General features: G+C 38.1%; 1 long non-coding RNA gene across 1 annotated transcript; it reads right to left on the reverse strand.

Annotated features, from left to right (window-relative positions):
• Nucleotides 1-16: 16 nt before the first annotated feature.
• Nucleotides 17-11,310, reverse strand: LOC109301763. Its single transcript, XR_002098612.1, has 2 exons — nucleotides 9,552-11,310; nucleotides 17-1,762 (listed from the first exon to the last, which is right to left on the reverse strand). It is a non-coding gene; the product is annotated as an uncharacterized LOC109301763 (long non-coding RNA).
• Nucleotides 11,311-13,156: the final 1,846 nt, after the last annotated feature.

The raw sequence follows: 13,156 nt of genomic DNA on the forward strand, positions 1-13,156 counted from the left end.
TTTTTTTTAAAAAAAAAAAAAAAAAGGGAGGGAGTGGGGCAGGTTTTTCCACAGAAGTTATTTTAGATGTGAAGTATCTGTGCAAATTATTTAAATCCAGGCTGCCTTTAAATACTCTTATCTGTATTTTAATCCTATAAACTAATGATTTTAACATCATTGTCCCTTTCAGAAAATTGTACAAAATTCTGGACATTATTCCAAAGCCTCAGGTCACAATCAGGATAGCACCTGAAATAATCAAAATCTGTTTCTCAGTGATTCGGTACAACCTACAGGTGACAGGTTAGGAAGGGTTGAAAACTGCATTACAATTTAAAGCAAAGAAAATCTAAATCCACACATTTCCGCACATTTTCCTCCAAAAGGTTAAGTGTTCCATCAACTTTACACACAGAAGTATACGTTTGTCATACATTCACTTGTTACACTACATTTATTATAAAAAGTAATGATGTGTTTTGTTTTTGTGCAAGTTATTCTTTAAAAATTAAGTATTTTAACATCTGTCTGGATGAAAGATTTTTTGCACATTTATAAAACATGTTAGAGCCAAGACGTTTCGTGTAAAAGTGCAGAAAAGAACAAGAGGTGCACACTAATGTCCAAACTAAATTAAGAATACTACACACCATCTAAATTATTTAAATCCATACCTGTCACTCCTGCATTTCAGAGCCCTGCTTATCACTTCCTCAACCTAAAGGGTATTTACTGGAAGGGATCTCATGGTTTATCATGTGATTTACTTCACAAGTAGCTTCTTATTCTTTCCTTGGTTGCGTAAGCTCTTGCATCACAGCTAAGGAAATTATTATGTTAGCAATAGCTAAAAGGAGACATGACCTAAGGATGCAAGGTCTTCTCAGCATAGGGTAAATAGTCTGTTAATTGCACTTGTTTTTACTTAAAAATATTTAACTTGTTTAGGCTAAAGGCTCAATCTTGCCCCCATTAACATTAAGGGGAAAACTCCTCTGTATTTCAAGGGTTCAAGATTGGACCTAAAGCATCAAAAATTGTAATTTTACATTGCCAAAATATCTTCTAAAGGAAAAATACTAGGGATAACTATTCAGTGTGCTACATCCCATCATATGCTGTAGTCCAAGAATTTTATACTTCCAGGGTAATTACTTAGCACCTTTGAAAATCAGAACAACAATGATTTTTGGCATTTTCTTTACATTTCTGTAAATGCAGGGAGAACCACTATTCGAAGTTGCTTTCTTTCCCATGCCCTATGCAGCAAATGGTACCTCACGCTGACTTTTGTTCATTTAGTGATATGTTGTTCCAGTCTGTTCCAAACCATACAACTACCTTCGTTTGGACTTATAAAGGCAGTTTTAATAAGATAAACATAAATGTTAAACAATTCACATTAAGCCACCATCTGGCCCCCAATGAAAATTTTCATGTTTTAGATTTACATATCAGCATTTGCCATCTGGGTAGTCTGTTACACATTTAATGTGAAACTCTGACTGCATTGTAAAGTTTGACGATTAACTCTTATTGTTCTTAAGCAAACATATTTGCAGAGGGTAAACAAAGGGGAGAGACCCTATATTCATATTCATGTTATTTTCATGGATTTATTTACACAGAGTGGATTTTCAAATTCTGGTGGTTTTTAAAAACTTTTTAAATCACTTATTTTGGCTTTTTTTCTTTTTTCTTTTTTTTTTGAGAAGACATTTACAGGTAGAGAAAGGCGCATCCGATGACACAAGTGCCACTGAGGAAAACAATTTAATATCTGAAACAGGATTTTCAAACAAACGGTTATACAATTAGTAACCAATCTCTTATGATAGAGCACATTGACCTTTATTTTTAAAACTGTTCTGAGTGATGAAGAACTCTATTTGAACTAAAAATGGAGAATGTAAATGGAAAGTTAACGGAAACTGATTATCAAAGAATTATGGCATGTAATTTAAAGGAGAGAAAATTTCATACCCACAAATAAATAAAATGCAAAGCCATAGATGAAGGCTGGGACAACAGGTTATGGAACATACAGAGAGAGGTGGTGCTAAGCTGGAAAACGAGACCACAAGGACAGGGAAATACAGCACTACCACTGCTTATTAACAGGGAGGATGTCAGAAAAACATCCCATGAATCATTAGCTGTTTCTCACTAAGTGACTGGAACAGACAGGGAATATCTAGAGCCATGCTTTTTTTCAGGGAGAGGGGAAGGAAGAGAGCAGTCTCCAGGCCAGTATTGGTTCTTCAACATTAAACAGGCAGAGGTGCAGTGCAGAGGAGCCAACTGAAGAAGGAGAAGCAGCTGGAAGTTTTCTGCACAACTGGTAAAGGAAAGGAGCGAGCTGCGGTTGAGCTCAATAGCTGTCATGGTTGATCTTGTTTTGGAGGTACAGAATCAGTGTTGTCAGCTTACATGATTTTATCATGAGCCTCATTATATTTAGTGTTTTAGGTTTTGTTTGGTTTTTAAGGCCCAGATTCTGAAATTCAATAAAAGCTGAGATTTCATTTAATTATTTCTAAAAGATAATCTTTGAAACCTCAGGGCCACAGAAGAAAGCTTGAAAATATGATCCCAACAAACCCCAAAGCCTCAAAAGGCAAATACAATAAGCCCGATATTTATTACTACTTAAAATATATGGGGTTGGGACTCCTGACTCACGATGTTTAAATAGTTGGGGGTGGCAATATCAGGGTGGTAATGAACAAAAATGCTAAATTCCCTGGGAAGTGGGAAGAATTCTTCTGGACAAAATTATTTGATAGAGGGGCACAATTAACTGGGGAAAATAATTAATGAATTAATGAAATTAATGAAAAGACAGGTAGCAAAAGCAGGTTACTGTGGAAGAATAAAGATTAATAGTTATATATAGAAGCCCAGATTGGACAGTGAAGAAAGTTGCCATCCATACCATGTGAGTAGAGCAAGCTCTGATTTGTAAATGGTGGTGAGCCCAAAGCCCTAACCCAGTCCTCTCATGACGGAGCTGTCTGCTGAACCACATTTTGTTTTACCACATCAAGCAAAGTGAGCATATATCATAACTGGGTTGGCACACTGAGGGTTCCTCCTTCTGATTTTTTCCTTGAAGCTGAATCCACAACTTGTTCATTACCAGCATTGACTCCTTGTTTCTTATCTATTTCTTCTTGCCACAGCAGTGCCTGTCTCTGCCTCCACCTTCCCTCAAAATGTAATTTAAGTATAGGGGTTTCAATAATACACGAGGAGGGGTCCCATGGTCCTTAAATGAGCCCCAGAGTTAAATAAAATGTTTCGTGTTAGGTGTTTTAAGTTCCACTCTGTTCAGGTGGATGCTTCAGCAGTACATATTGACCACAGATCCCAGTACATTCCTCAGCCTTAATCTAGACCTTGGGGTGCCCTCGGGACCTTTCAAGGGTGCCATAAGGTGGCATACTGTTCCTACTGTTAGCAATCATGCAAACATGTTTCACAAGATAAACCCAAAGATTCTGGACTGCTATGGTCTTTTCTGAGTTCTTTGCAACAGAAGAATTGCTCTCATTTTTCTGTAGTCAAAAAAGGAGTGAAAACTAAGAGAAGGTATTTTCTGAGGGATGCTTTAGACTCAAAGCACCCATCAATAGTCTTTCAAGGGGTGCTTGAAGTCTAGAAAGGTTGAGAATCACTGATATAGACATCTGCACCAAACAATTCCTAAAATGGAGGTCTCCATGTATGTGCCACATCCAGCTGAATACTGGGACAAAAAAAAAATTCCACAGCCAATTTACAATGTGTCTAAATATGTGCTCTAGCTTGCACTTGGTAAGGTAGATATAGTGCAGTGGATTGAGTCTAATCATCACAGACATTCCTAGTACTCCATAGCTACTACCGCAGGCATTTGAACAAAAAAGGTCTTCCTAATTCCTTGGCCAAAAAACATAGGCTTATACTGTTTGCCGAGGTATAAATACCACATTCCACAGAACGTAGCTCTTGTTATACCCCCGTGGGCTCTCTTATAAATGCACAGTTTCCACTATGTTCTATTATAAATAAACATGTTACCTGGATAACTATTTGTCTGGATTAGACTGAATTCTTATCTTGGGGCTATTCTAAGAATGCAGGGGAGAGAGAAAGAGATACCAATTGGCTGGTGAAATTAGTTTGACTCTGAATTAAATATTCCACTCAAATCCTCGATCAGTATTGCCATTCTAAAACCATCAGACTTTGAAAAGTTGATGTATTTTATCTGAAACTAATATTCTGGGACAAGTCAAGTTATGACTAATCACAACACACATCCTTCTCATCCAATTCAACAGTCAAAAAAAAGTCAAAGGCCTAGCTCAAGCCCACATGGCCCTCCAACCTGGTATGGCTAAGGCTAGCATCACATCTGACAACTTCAGAATTTCCAGCCCAAATGGCCAGGTACCCATTTACAGCTGTGTCAGCTAGGGCAGCCTTTAGCAAAAGTACAAAGCAAGGCATGAACCTACAGTTCTGGACACTAACTGCTCTGTAAATCAGACACTAGTTTGGAGGTGTCAGTCATACCCTGGAATAGGGAGAAATCTAGAGCTGCTATATCTGTAAGACAACACAAGAACTAGTGACAAGACATATTTCACGTGCACCTCAGAAAGGAGGAAGGTCAGATTTGGAACTTCCCATGGGCAGTTGCTCCCACAGTGGGCAGCAGGCACCAGGCTTGGAGGCATTGTAATACCAGGCCAAGGCATGAAGCAGCTGGAGCAAGTTCTGAGGCCCTCTCCCAGCACCATTTTTTTTTTTAAAGGTGGTAGAATCTCCATCCTTGGAAGTTTAAGGCAAGACTCAACAAAGCCCTGGTCGGAATGATCTAACTGGAGGTGGTTCTGCTTTGAGCAAGGGGGTGTTAAACTAGATGACCTCCTGGGGTCCCTTCCAACTCTAATCTCCTATGATTTACATAAAAAATTTAAAGATGTGTGGGAGACCATGACTACCATTCCAAGGTGACAGAACAAACTTGATACACTGTCCCAATTTCATTTGTGCTTTAGTAGTTTCAAACACCTAATGCCAATAGTAGTCAATAACGAGTGACATCACAAGAAGGCAGCAAGAAGGAATAAAAGGGATATAAAAAGCATTTCCATCTCTTTTGCTTGTTTACATTTTCACACAGCACTATGATGTGGTCATCCTCCTTTTTGTTTTCAGAATAGATATAGGTTCTCTACCTCAATGCCACTCTTTAAAAATGGCCTGCGTGCCACAAGCCAAATACACTGTCTCATTTTCACTTGCTAGGATATAACAGCAGGGGCAGCATTACTCTTCTCTATAGCTGTCAGCCTCAGAGTTACATATTTCTTTAAAAGTATATTTCTTCTCCAAGTACTGCATTTCCCAAGGATGACATCAGAACTGAACAAAGGTGGCACATGCAATTGATACATGCAAGAGATTTAGGCCATGTGCAAACATTGTCTCTACTAGGAGAGTTGCTTTTCTCCCAGTAGAAACCAGGAATGTACAGATGTTCAAGATTTCTTCCACACCAAAAATGGCTGCTCCAGGAAAAAAATAACCCCAGAACAACCAGAGCTAAATGACACCCAGGAGTTTCTCCCAAGAGACCCAACTTCTGTGCATACACCTTCTGAGAGAAGCTATAGCATAGTCCTCTAGTTTCACAGCATGCTTTTCTCCCTTCCACCCCCACCCCCCGATGAGTCCAAGAAAACAGTGCGTCACTCAGACTGGACTCTACTGCTCCAGCCAAGGAGGGAACCCCTTCACAATCTCCATATTGTGCTGCAGGGAGACTGGCTGACCTAGATTGCGTCACAGGCTATCAGAGCTGTCCTGTGTACGACTCATGTGTCACCAGGCAGGCTGGAGAGCTTATACAACATGCCAAGATGCGTGTACAGGGGTCCCCTGGCTACACAATTGCTTGGCATTTGAATATCTGTTTGAGATCTCTGTGTAAGTTTTTCTACTAGGAAAAAAAACCCCCAGGAGAATTCTCCTGGATCATTTGAACATGTGTACCATAGCCTTCAAAGGTTGTAGATCTTTTTTCTAAGTGATTGCTTATTATTTACCTGTGATTGTTCCAATCCAATACAAGTACATTTTGTTCAGTTCAGAGAATATGCATCTTAGAGCAGTTTTCAAATAGACTGTTTGAGGCCTAAAATAAGACTAAGAATGTCCATGAACACAGCCAAGTGACAATGTTATTGTTGTTCCCATTTCCGTACCCTGAAGAATGCTGACAGTCCCATGCAATTTCTTTTCCTTAAAAAGTAGCTGAGTTTTCAAAAGTTAGTTCCTAGTATTCGTGGCCAGAACTGTATCAGGAATGCTGTATATTAACCCAAAACATGGTTGCAATTATCTCGCAGCTTGTTGGGCCCTTAGATCACCTGACATCCCAGGTTACTTTCTGGACTACAAATATCCAAAGCAGTCTTGTGCATTTTCAGTCCTCTGGCCAGGAAGTAGGAATCATGGTTCCATTTTAAATATTGGTAATATTGCTTATACCGATTAATCTGAACTTCATTACACTGCAGCCTATTTGAACAGCATGCAAATATTATCCAGTAGCCCAAAAGTTTATTTCTGGTCTCAGTTAGTATATTAATACCATTTCCAAACTCACTATATAAACACAGACAGAGACCAGCCTTCCTTCAGTCAAATGTGTGAATGTGTATGTATATGTATAATTGTATGCATTAAATGAAATACATATGTACATATGTATTTCATATGTATATATTTCAGATTACAGTTTAAAATCTAAACTAAGTTCAGAATCCCTCTATCAGCTCAGTAGATAGATTTTTTATTTCTGTGCTATTTCTCTTTCACTGGCACTATTACAAAATGATTAAATCAACTGGCTTACAGAACAAATGTGACACAGTTACAATAAGTTATACAAGCTGCATGATGAAATTGGGAGACTCAGGCAAAAAAGCTTTGATCATTTCATTAAATAGTGGGTTGGGCCTTATGTTAGTTTTCACATGTTGATATCATAAGAATCTGCTCTGCTGCAACAGCAAATGAACTCAGCATATCTACTGTGGCTTGCTTTTGTAACTGCTCTCTAATCACCACCCACTGTACATGCCTAACTCCATTCTGACAGGTATTAATATAGCAGCCATCTCACCGGGAGACCTACTTTACTTTAGGAAACTTGGCATTATGTGTTTTTCAATCAAGCTAAATTCAATGCGAGTCTACGTCATATTCAGGTCAATACTGCTGACTGTATTTGCATAAATTTATCTTGGGTACATAAAAAGCAAGATTTAGAATTAAACAAATAATATAAAATCCAAACACAAGTCCAGCAGTTTCTAAAACACTGCTGCCATCTCAACCCTACAGTTACTAAGAAAAATCTGTTTGCATGTCAATCTCATTTTACATATGGAATCTACCTTACTTGGAAAATAGTTATTTGTTAAAATGAATTCCTTTAGCTATTTTAGTCAAGCACACATTGTGTGTGGACATTGCCACAGGCTACTGATCAGTTTATCTAGGGGCATAAAACTCCTTTTCACTTAACAATTGAAACAAAAAACCTTCAGAGTTTGTATCCTACATTTATTACATTAAAACACAACATAAATAGAACACTACGTTGGGACAGAATTAGGTAGGTAAGATTTCCACAGATGTGCATTACAACACTCTCTATACATCATGAGTAAAAATGAACAGTTCCCAACATCCCAGGAAACAGTATTTTTTCCTGATGGCTGTCGTATTGGTACTCCAAAATCTCAAGTTCCATTAAAAAGAAATTCTCTAACCCTCATCATAAAACAACCAACAAAACATGAAACCAATGTAACTGCTGCATGGTTGTTACTGTGCATGGTCAAACATCCTGAAACAAACAACACTAAGAGAAGTGAGAAGTGTTGCCAAATTGGGAGTGCCATATGAACTCTAAAGGGAGTACCACCCCTAATTTTTTATCTAGTCTTATCCCTGCTTTAGACACTGTTTCCCAATTCATCTATTTCCATAACCTCACAGCCATGTGTAGCATTTTGTAATACTTTTCATATGCTATCACTCATTGATACTTAAATTTGATGATACCCATATATAGTACATCTTCCTTTCAACAAGCAGCCTGGCTTTCTTTAGGTGCAATTCAGGGAAGAGTCAATATGCTACACATTTAGTTCATTGGCATAAGTGGAAACAGAGTAACAATTTAAAGAACAGAGCTACCTTTGGAAGTGAACAATGTTTCCTTACTCTGTAGCAATGTTCTTAGATTCAAATCCATTAAAGAATTCAAGATTTGGATAAAGTTTAGAAGTACCCCCTTGGACCTGGACTTTCCAGTGACTATCAGCAACTATGAATAAAATCAGATCAATACACCTTTCCTATTCCCAAGACCTAGACTGTTTCCAAATGTTTCATAAGAAGTCCATACTGGGAAAAAAAAGATATTTTAGGAAAGACTTTAAACCTATGTCACTTCAATGCAGAGTCTGTTAAACATTTACCTTTATTAAATAAATTGGATCTTTTATCTTGGCAGAAGCCAACTGAACATGTATATTCCACATATTTACTCAACAAATATGTTAAAGGTAATCTGCACTTTGTTAAGCTACAACCTTCGACACATGCTGCTTGAGTGCCCCAAACAAACAGTGTAAGAGGGCATTTCAGTATTTTTTAAATATTTTGAGTGCTGCAGAGTGTTATCTCCCACAACCAGCAGCTCTAGTTCGATAAGATGTTCCAGTGTGCTTTCTGCAAGGGAGAATGTTGAACATTGATAAAGAATACAGGTTGCCTATAGGATTAAAGCAGCCTGTTTTTAATTCCTCTTGTCCACTCCTCTCCAATACAGAATTATGTAGATGTATAAGTATTCAGTATTATGTTTTATTGTCTAGGACAGGAGTGGCATATCTTCTTTTGCTCTAGAGCAGTGGTTCTCAACCTTTCTGGATTCAAGCCACCCCTCATTAGAATCAAGACATGCCTTGGAAATAGCAGCTTTATCTTTTCACTCATTTTTTTGACTACAGAAAAATAATTAAGTATGCTTTTCTGTTGCAAAGAACTCAAAAAGACCCAAAATAGTCAGAATGCTTTTGGCACCATGAATTCCATTTGAAATCTCCAGGTTTATCTTGTGAATCATGTTTGCAGACCCATCAGTACTGATATTGTATGGAACCCCACAACACCATTGAAAGAATGTCAAAGCACTCCAGGATGCCACAGCACATAGTTAGTAATCAACCACTGCTCTAGGATGTAAGGAAATGGCATGTGCCAGTAGAATAAAGTTTATCCTCTCATCTTAGAACCCTAGCTCATTTTAGATATCTTTTCCCCTCCACACCTATGAGAACAACATCCTGTGGTTCAGGGGCATTAGATGGGAGCCCCCTCAGTAACCCCTCAGAAAAAGAGCTATTATTTCCCCGAGTGGGTCAAATTCGCTGACATGATAGTAATCACATTGAGGAAAGAATTTGGACTGGTGAATCAAGGCAGTATAAGAGAATTACCTTCAGATTCAATGCTCAAAGTTCTTATTTACTCAGCCTGTTCCCTTCCTTTCTCCCATTACTCTGTCCACCTCTTTCCTTCTCTATTGTTTAACAGAAAGATTGTACTTCAGACTTCTTACCTCCTGTACGTGATATTATACAACCAGAGTTTGAGGTGAACCTCAGGAAGACTCATACTGTACCATTACTGCAAGAACAATAGTGATAGGAAAGACAATGTAAAAAAAGCATACACTGGGGGTAGAGAGAGGCACAAAAAGAAGGGGAAGAAAAAGATTCTTGCTCTTCCCACTCCCTAAAGGGTGTGGTGTCACACCAACAGGACAATGCATGCTAGGCCATATCATTCAACAGTTCAAGGGCAGCAACGTGTTGATGTACAAAACAGAAAGCAAGCAAGCAGAAAGTAAGCACAGCCATACAGAATATCCATTGACATATTATACTTCGTTTTCTGAATGCTCCAAATTTTAGCAGCAGTCTGCTAAAAAAACTCCTATTTTGCACTGATTTTCCAGTGAGATACTATGGTAGATGGCATAAAGGTAACAGTTTCTCAGTTAAAGGCAGTAGTTGTTTGTTACAGGATTATTACACCTAGCACAGTGTCCAGTGAAAAAAGGGAAAGCAAGGACGATCCCAAGATCTAATCCTGACTCACTGGAGAACTCAGTTGGCTTCCTTGTACTTCAATAAACAGTTGGAAAGTTAAATTAAAAAAATCATACTAGCCAAACTTTTCTAAATAGCACAGGAAATTGACATAATAAAAGATGCAGATGTTCTTAAAAGTATATTTCCTTTTAAAGATTTTAAAGTAAACCTCCACTCAAAAAGTTAAATTGTAGGTGTGTTTATACTATCATCACATTTCATAAGGATTTTTCATGGCCCCAGCCATAACACAGACAATTTATTAAACATTTATTTTAGAGGATAATTTTAACTTGTACTCAAAAGTATTCTGTTTCTGATGTATGTAGAACAGAGATTTACAAATAATCGGAACCATCTTTAAGGATTTGTTACATATTTATCAACAAGCTAGTTGCTTAAATGTTCCACTTCTTTTTTTCAAAATCAGTAAAAGGAAAGTTGAGGGATGTTTAGGGACATCCAGAATGGCTAACAAGTGAGCAAGGATTCCCAAGAATAGACTGGAACTCTTAATGCATCAGATGGCATGGGGCCAGATCTTCACCTTTGCAAAACTCAGTAATCTAAAGTTTAATCCTAAACTGAACTGGAGATAATTATGAAGAATAAGAGAAAAGCTGTTGCTGTAGGAATACTCCTTTCTGTCAAAATGCTTGCTCTTGTATTAGTATGATGCATTTAAACATGCTGCGACTTTCTACAGTCAAGGTTTCCAGGACAAACATCAAAGGAAAAGTGGAAGACCCAGCTGTCAGAAGTTTTTAAGGCACAGAATTTCCTGATCAACACAAAGCAAACCAACCAACAACAACAAAAAACGAGGGGGGTTTTCAGAATTAAAAACAAAATCTAATTAGAATGTGGTAAAGAAGTTCTTAGAATGTGGCCTTAAGCATCCTAAAGATATTTTTTTTTTGAGTTTAAAGAAATACTATCATGATAATTCATAATATACATTTTAATATAATCAGGTGAACATATTTCTGCTTTAAATTGTATTTAGCTAGGTGACAACACCTGAAGTTGGAAATCTAGATCTCTATATAATCTCTAGTGCAGAGGTTCTCAAACTGTGGTCCGTGGACCACCACTGGTCCGCCAACTCCATCCAGGTGGTCCGCAGAAAGGTTGCAGAACAAATCAAGAATATCTGTACTTGTAAGGTAAGACTATATTAAAATATGAGTTGTATGCTTTGCTTTGTAGAACCAAAAAAAATTTAAAGTTGTCCGCTGAGACCCTCAGCAATTTTCAAGTGGGCCATGAAAAAAAAAAGTTTGAGAACCATTGCTGTAGTGCATAACCAGTCCTCTGTGAATTACTGTTGCATAAGAAATTCTGTGCAGACTACTGCATAAACAGTTATTTGCCTCAAAGATGTTACAAGTACCAATAATCCCCTGTAAATTCTTAATATTTAAGTTCTTTGAATCCAGGAATTTGGAAGATCTGAAGTCAGAGATGTCTGGCTCAAGCCCTTGCCTTTAAAGGATGTTGGCATCTCAAGCATGGACTTCATAATATAAGTTTAAGAAGTGTGTCCCACATACAATTTCAAAAAGTTCACAGAAGATCAAACCACTTTAAATGCAATATTTGCTGTAAGGCAATGTAAATCCACCTTTGCTATTGCCTCTGGGTCTGAGTTGACCTACATACCACACAGTGGGCACGTCCACACGCTCAATAATGTGCCATAATTGTAGCGCATTAAGTTTAAGTACCCGTAATTTCAGGTACTTAAACTTAACGCACCATAATCAGTGCTACTGTGCACTAGCACTGGCACACACTTTTTTTGTGATGCTAATACTGTGCATTAGCGCATTAACACAGGTTTTGCCTGCCACACTAATGCACAGTATTAATGTCTACTGCACTTGTAGCATCTCATGTAGATGTTCCCAGTACATGCCAGACTGGTCTGACATGCAAGACCCAAGATGCACATCACATACAATGCCCACTCCAGCTAGTTTAGCATCTGTACCTCATATGGCACCTATTCCAGCTGGTCCTAAAGTGGGTGCCACATTTTGCTGGATTGAGCATGTGTGGGAGATGGGTCTGTGGACCCAATCTGGCCTGTAGGTCAGCCCCATGCCACTCATCCAGCTCACTAGGCCAGAGAAATTTTAAACCCCTGCTGTAAGGAAATCAAATGCCCCATTATCCACCAAACACACTTATCAGTGACAAGGGAACAATGAAGAAAATGAAAGCACATGTAACAGCAGTGGACATGTTAGTTTACCTGCTTCATTACCATGGAGTGCATAGACTCAATGGTACCAACCTCCAACCTCTCTCTAAAGTTTCTGAAATCTACTTGCCCAAGTTCAAGTTTTCCAGAAGGCTGCCACCTACATAAACTAAGCCTCATCTGTCTATAGATGATGCACATATTTTGTCACCAGCAATACTACTAGCTAGCTCCAGGCAGAAGTTAGGACATTTGTTAATATCTAAGACAAAAAAGGGTAATATAATTGCATCTAATCTAAGACAGAATACCTGGTTTTATCACAGAATATCCAAGTACCTTGCCCAGTGGAGTAACACTCATTCTGGGAAACAATTCCAAAAGAAGGAGCAAGAAAGACTGAAGAACCAGAATAAAATATGGGATGTCAGTACCAGCTACAGGGCAAGCAGAAGTGCTCAATTAAGTTGAGGAACTTAATTATTTTCTGAACATAACACTTCAAATATGTCAATTCCAGTGGTAAAGTAACTGCTCCATTCCAAGTCAGCAGTAAGGATGAAAGCACCAACTTTAGCTGTAAGAATTAAAAAAAACTCCAACAGCAGCAGAAATTTTGTATCTTAAGCTTCTATGCATGAATAGCCTGCATAGGGTAAGTAGTCAGTAACTTCATTTACTCATACATAACAACTTTAACCAAGTTATGCAAAGGCTTACTTTAAAAGCATTATAATGAGAT

The sequence above is a fragment of the Gavialis gangeticus genome, unplaced genomic scaffold, assembly GCF_001723915.1.
Source record: "Gavialis gangeticus isolate Ggan-Ray unplaced genomic scaffold, GavGan_comp1, whole genome shotgun sequence".
Classification (NCBI taxonomy): domain Eukaryota; kingdom Metazoa; phylum Chordata; order Crocodylia; family Gavialidae; genus Gavialis; species Gavialis gangeticus.